The sequence below is a fragment of the Triticum urartu genome, unplaced genomic scaffold (assembly GCF_003073215.2).
Source record: "Triticum urartu cultivar G1812 unplaced genomic scaffold, Tu2.1 TuUngrouped_contig_6326, whole genome shotgun sequence".
NCBI classification, from domain to species: Eukaryota; Viridiplantae; Streptophyta; class Magnoliopsida; order Poales; family Poaceae; genus Triticum; species Triticum urartu.
This window is the reverse complement of record NW_024117080.1, coordinates 11,445-18,767: the sequence shown is the minus strand read 5'-3', so window position 1 is coordinate 18,767 and position 7,323 is coordinate 11,445. Positions and strand designations below refer to the sequence as shown.

At 38.7% G+C, this 7,323-nt stretch overlaps 1 pseudogene; it reads left to right on the top strand.

Moving 5' to 3' along the window:
- Positions 1-1,658: 1,658 nt before the first annotated feature.
- On the top strand, positions 1,659-5,957 carry LOC125530451 (annotated as a pseudogene).
- Positions 5,958-7,323: the final 1,366 nt, after the last annotated feature.

The following is a 7,323-nucleotide window of genomic DNA, read 5'->3' as shown; positions in this document are numbered from 1 at the left end:
TCGAACTCTGCATCCGTGTTTTCTCTTCCCCGACCTATCACCAACGGTTCACATGGATGTGAACAGTGAAGTGAAGTGTCCGGTGTATCCTCGACGAGGGTTGCGGCTGTGCTGTATGATATGTTGGTCATTTCATCTGTTGTTCGCAGTCTCTAACGGCAACTCGCATCCCTGCCTTCCTGTTTGTGTGTCACAACCTCTTCCTGGTAATTCTGGTAATGTAATCATGGTTTAGTTTTGCCGGAAGGCGTTGGAACTCCAGTGCATGCCTAGTGTTGAATTGTTTTTTTGTTGGAATGCGTACCGTTGATTTGGCTCACAAGTTTGTCCAAACTCAACGCCCGAGAGTTGTCATCAAAGCACTTTTTCTTCTTCAGGGGCAATTACATTACCTGAATTGAGATATTTATATGAATCATTGCTGGCAAGTTAAATAGCAGTAGTTCAATATAATTATTATGCAAGAATTTCATGTACACAAGAGTCAAACTTATAAGTATGCAGTGCATATACGGTGCCTGTATTACCTGCTGATGAATGCCCTTATACAACAGTCAAGCAGTGAACTGGCTGCTACATGCAGCTAGTTTGTGAAGAGTTGTTGCATGGTGTGAACTTAAGAAGAAATGGTGATCATCTATATCTATATCAATATAAAAAGACTCAAATGGGCAGATCCAAATCATCTCGACCGTCAAATCATGTTATCTAGCGGTTCAAATCGCTCCAATGTTGAGCAGCAAACACGTTTAACGCTCTAATTACCCATCACTACCATTGGTTATAAACACGTTTTGACTCAACGCTATCCCTTGAAATTTGCCATGTAATTAATATCATACTCCCTCCGGTCCTTTTTACTCTGCATATAAGAATTGTCTGAAGTCAAACTTCGTAAAGTTTGACCATATTTATATGAAAAAATATTAACATCTACAATGCTCAATTTATACAATATGAAAATTAAAGTCATGACGCATCTAATGTTATTGATTTCACATTCTGAATGTTGGTATTTTTTTTCTATAAACTTGGTCAAAGTTTACGAGGTTTGACTTCAGACAAATCTTATAGGCGAACTAAAAAGGACCGGAGGGAGTACCATTCCCGTGAAAAAGTAATTAATATCTTACCAAATACCAACGTGCAACATATATATCTTATCTAATATAACGTACAACTAATATCCTATCTAATATAAACGTGCATTGCACGTACATTATTACTAGTCTTAACAAGAAAATGAAGTAGGAATCCATATGGGTACGTACGCATGCATCCTCGTACGTACGTACGTACTCCCTGGCAAGATTTACGGCGGTTCGTTCCACTCCCCCGCACCCTTCGCTGGTATCACTTGTAGAAATGGCGGGATGCAACAAACCCTAGTAGGCGGCGCACGCCCCGTACGCCGGCGTACGACGCGATACTCCTTCCGCCGAGAGATACACGCAGGCCTCCGAGCTAGCTGCCGGATGTTGGCGCCTTTGCCACCGCATGTACACAAAAAATTAGCAGGAAACCCCCGTGTACGGTCAGATCGACCCCAACGTACGGCTTAGGGTTAACCCCAACGGCGAACACGACACAGTCGGTAGCAGCGGCGCGATTGCAAGAGGGTCGGTCGACGGTCGATTCCCATCGATCGGAGAAAGAAGATGGGCGCGGGTGCGGAGAGATCCAGCAACAAAAGGACCATGGCGGCCGATCCGACCAGCCGAGACGATCCCCTGGCGAAGAAGAAGAAGGTGGTGGATCTGGGGAGCGACAGTGACGAGGACTTGCCTAATCCGTCACAGTGGGCGGGGGTTAATCCCGATTCCTTCAGTGATGACTACTTGGCCAAGATGGAAAAGGCCAGACTCGACGAAGAATCAGGTATGAATATGATCGCGCGATTCCCGGACACCGTCTAATTTTTCATCAGTTTACTACTAGTAATTTAATTAATTACCCTCGATATGTATATATATTTATGTTCCTTCTGCCTGTAGCTCCCCGCCCTGTGAAGATTGCTACGCTCGATTACTACAAACCTCCCACCAGGTTTCACACCGTCGAGCAAGGCGGTGCTCCACGCTGCGAAATTTCTTCTAGGGGTTTCATCCTCTCTCGGTACTTTTATGTGCATCCTTCCTTGTACCCTCTATGATTTGGATTATTTGATCCGTCGTCGCGCGCGCAACTTATAACATACAGTATACATTGTGCTTGAATCACGCAGATGGTAGACCGCTAAGACGGTGCTCTGGCTTCTGGGTCGATTGGGATGAGGAGAAGAAAACTGGCCTTGTTTTGACAACTGCATGGCTGATTCGCACAAAGGATGCTCCTTACAGCGTCTGGTCAGGCGGTGAAGAGTATGCTACAGATGCTGATGTGAGTCAATGTGCTTCTTCTATTAATTTCTATATATGCATGTACTATCTTTTACAGCTGGTTCCATCTCAAAAATATAAAATAATCTCTGGTGTATTGCAATTCAAATGTTTTTTTTGTGTGTGTGCTATTGGCCTTTTCTAATAACAAAATGGAAACAAAACACACCTTCTCTTTCCATTCAAAAATCGTATATAATCTGTTCTGCAACGTTTTTAGGTCACTGTTCATTTGCTAAATGGCACCAATGCAGAGGGCCAGCTGGTCTATGTCCAGCCCCACTACGATCTCGCTTTCCTGAGCGTTCAGGTGGATCAACCAATCAACTTACCATCTTTGGATGAAAAAGATGTAGAATTTGCTCAAGAGGTTTTTCGGCTGGGAAGAGACAATTCCTTGAATCTAAGAATAACATATGCTAAGGCAGAATATTTGAATCCAACCATGTTTGAGCGGCACCACAATGTATACTTCCGTTCTCCAGATGGCCATGGTGATGATAATGAGGTGATATATCTTATCATTAGATAATATATATTATATACATTTGGTATAGTTTTGAGTTTTGTGTGATGTCATCTTTATATTCTATATTGCAATCTATTGTTATAAAAAATTTGTTGTTCTTGCAAACTTTCATATATGTTGCCAATATGAATTATTGCAGTTTGACTATGGGGGGGCAGTTATTGACCTGCGTGGAGAAGTTGTCGGAATGGTCAACGACCCTAAGAGATTTGGGTCTTTTATACCTTCTTCCATTTTGCTCAATTGTTTGGATTCATGGAAGAAATATCAGTATGTTTTTTCTCTCAGTGATGTGATAGTATTAGACTAATGTGGTGTCTCCTAATTGTTCTTTTTACCTATTTTTAGGAGTCATTATTTTTAGTAGTATCTATTTTCTCACTTTTATGAAATTTAATGACCATAAGTTGTGTAAAGATTCTCAAAGAAAATATCATCATCATCGTGTTATATATATATAGGGTCGCGCTATTCGTCACCCTGGGTGAGGAATAGTTATTCTTCACCCCCCTCTATTTTACCATCAATGCCCCGTAATTTTACGTTCCGTAAATTTTGTCTTATTTCCGATATAAAAGGAGACCGTAAGAAAATATATAATCGTTGTAAAATATATTTTATGTTATGTAAAATTAAAAACGTAAAAAAACAGTGTAAAATACACATAAACTGCAAATTTTCTTGGCTTATGACCTATACTTATTTTCTTATGCCAAATTTTACGTAGTGAATCAATAGGAATGTAACTATTTAAATTGCAAACGTAATTTAATTATGAAATGATCATAAGATTATTTCGGGTGAAGAATAAAATAGTTACATTCCTATTGATTCATTACGTAAAATTTCGCATAAAAAATAAAAATATAGATCATAAGATAAGAAAATTTGCAGTTTATGTGTATTTTACACTATGTTTTTATGTTTGTAATTTTACATAACATAATTTTTTTACGATGATTATATATTTTCTTACGGTCTCTTTTTATGTCGGAAATAAGACATAACTTACGGAACATAAAATTATGGTGCATTGATGTCAAAATAGAGAGGGGGTAAAGAATAACTATTCCTCACCATATATATGGGATTGACCCTGGGTAAGGAATAGTTATTCTTCACCCCCCCTCTATTTTACCATCAATGCATCATAATTTTACGTTTCGTAATCTTTTTCTTATTTCTGATATAAAAAAAGACTGTAAGAAAATATATAATCGCCGTAAAAAATATTTTACGTTATGTAAAATTACAAATGTAAAAACATAGTGTAAAATATACATAAACTGTAAATTTTCTTGTCTTATGACCTATGTTTTTATTTTGTTATGCCAAATTTTGCATAGTGAATCAATAGAAATGTAACTATCCAAAATTAAAATGTAATTTTATTATGAAGTGATCGTAAGATTACCACGGGTGAAGAATAACTTATTCAGCACCCTGGGTGATGAATGGTATCACTATATGTGTGTGTGTGTGTGTGTGTGTGTGTGTGTGTTTAAACATGTGGCTACAGTAAATAATTTAGCAATAATGCTCATTTGTAAGAAAATCAAGAACTAGATCTTTGATGGGGCCTAGATAGGAAGAAACAACTAGAACGTCGCTGAGAGTGCAAAATGTGTTACTTTTACTTAATATCAAATCCCCTCTATGAGTTTTTGTCAACTACTATGAACGATTCATCCCTGTTGGGCCTTTCTGAACTCTATTTGAATCAAAATATTTGATTATTGTTGATTTTTTAACACGTTAGATGGAAGCCTGGTTCCACCAAAGATATGTTAAATGATTATCTGATTTGATGTAGGCACATTGCCTGGCCTCATCTTGGAATGATGTTTAAGGACATCAAACTTCTAGAACCTGCTCATGTTGACATGTTATGGCGTAAGTTTAACATTGATGATGGTCTTATTGTTCAAGAGGTAGGTAATGACTTCCTGAAAGTGCTCAATTTCTCATCTGTGTAAAGTTAATTATTGACATTTGAACATTAGGTGTCGGGAGGATCTCTTGCTGAGAAATTTGGAATCCAAAAAGGTGATATTATTGAATCTTTCAATGGAAAGCCTGTTTCTTCCACAATTGAGGTGAGTGAATTAGAGATTTGTTAGGTAAACGAACTGAAAATAAATTTCATTTCTGTGATTTTAGTAGCTTCACGGTCTTGACTAGAATATTTTTGTTTCCTGCAATTATCAGCTGGAAAATACACTGATGAGCATATACAAGGGAACCTTAGATGCTGAAGTTCGTATTTCTGTAAGTTCATTTCTATATATGAGGACGGTTTGCTTGATCCTGGCCATCCATTTATTTGTACCGAAGTATTATTAGCAAAATGCTAGCTCTAAGAGGTGTGTTTGGCTAACTCCATAGGTTGGGGTGTTTCACACACTCAAAGAACAACGGAGCACCGTAGACTTGACTGCAAAATTATCAGAACTTGGAGAAGTTATTACAAGAGGTACACATCTCCTCTTTTAACTTGCCCCATCTACAGATTATTATTTCAAATCCAGACATAATGATATCGCTAAGTATGCAAGCTCATGTGCATTGTGCAATACACTCTTACATGACACACATTTGATGTCTAAAATATCACACCAAACCATACAGTATTCTGATATTTTGCAAGTTTACTGTTTTGGTAAGTAGGTGGTGTGAGTTGTAGAGAACAGACTTCATCCATGTTTTTTTACCAAAGTGTCCATCTTCCATTTGTAGACTTGGAAGTTTTTGGAATTTTTGGAACAAGAGATGCATGTCTGGGTTTGTGGTGCTAACTTTGAGTTGTGTGACATTTTGCAAAGAATGTGGATTAAATATTGTTTGCACGCTTGCTCCCAGTTTTATTTTTGGATATAGATACAAAACATTCGCCTTGAGAGAGGTGTTTTGCAAGAAAAAGTAGGCTTGGTTATTTGATACTCATGTTATGTTGTTGTTTGTTACAGGTCCTACAGACTCTTGAACTGGCTGCTAGGTTGAGGAGGGATGTTTGTATAGGGTGGCTTACTGTGATACACACTTACCTGTGACCACATGTAGTACTCTAGATATATTAGAAATAACATTTTTATCTGTAATTTAGTACCTTGGTCCTCCAAAGTAGCAGCTCCTTGTGGGATTTTCTATATATACTGCAATTGAAACCCCTCTTAGTGCCTGAGGAAGTGTTGTTTGTTCTTTGTTGCCTTATCTCATTTGGTGGTCAACAATGCCAAGTATCTTGGCTCTGCACATATGGCTATGCATGAGAAGGACCAAGTATCTTGGCTCATGAACTTTGTGAAAAAGCACTACTAATTTTTAACTGTTGCTGATTTGTGGAAATTCTTTTCCACGATGATCTGACTGTAGACACGTGTATATTTTTTCTGGGTGTTATACGTAGATGAAAATTCTAAGTTGCAAGTGTAAGGTGGCCTCCCCATTATGAAACCATGCGTCACGATCCTACCATGGTGTGTTGACTTCTAGGCATTTGGCATGTGGCATATATAGGCCTCTCCACTATTAAACCATGCGTCAGAATCCTAGCAAGTGTAAGGTCTATTTGTGTCTTGACTTCTAGTCATTTGGCATGGAATTTGCAGTGTTCCCTATTATTGATTTTGGTACATGGACAATTACGATGTTATGTCCTGAAACTTTCTATCCTTCCCAGTTGCTGATAATAACTGGTGATGTGCAATGACTCGGCCTGATTCCACTTCTTAGACTGAAAGAAGGAATATTTTTGTCTCTAATGTGGTGGCGCTAATATTTTCGGTATATATGGACTCTGTTTTGCAGCTATGTGCGCGAACTGTGATGTGAATATACATAGTTGCTCCTTTTTTTGCTGCATTTCTTATTGGACGGTTTCATGCATAAATTTCTAGATTAACATGTATTTTTCCTTAGAATTACAAAGAAATAATTTTTTTTGAAAGAAAGGGGGGATCCCCTCGATTTCATTAACGAAACCAAATATCTGTTATTACAGCCAGAAACGCTGACCCCGACAGCCTCACACATGTTTTTGTGTTTCTAGAACTTTTCCCCCATTGCCCTCTCTTGTATACAAGGATGGCAAGGCTTTAAGGAAAGAGGGTTCCTATGTGGGCATCACCCGCTGGGTCTTAGATAGACCAGACTCAGCCTGAGACGAACGTCTAAGCAAGCAAAAACTCTCTACAGCCCACCATTTCTTGAATCAATCTTCTATCCTCGGAATCCAAGATGCCCAGCTCCTTCGCACCTAGAGGATATCACTGACGACTCGCTCCAGCAGCTTTGCACCCTGTTGTAGCTCCAGCTTTGCGTCCTCCTTCCCCTGCAAAACACTCCAGTCATTAATCCAATGTACCATCTTATACATAACTACACTAGGATCCGCAGGCCAGACATGTTGAAAACAAG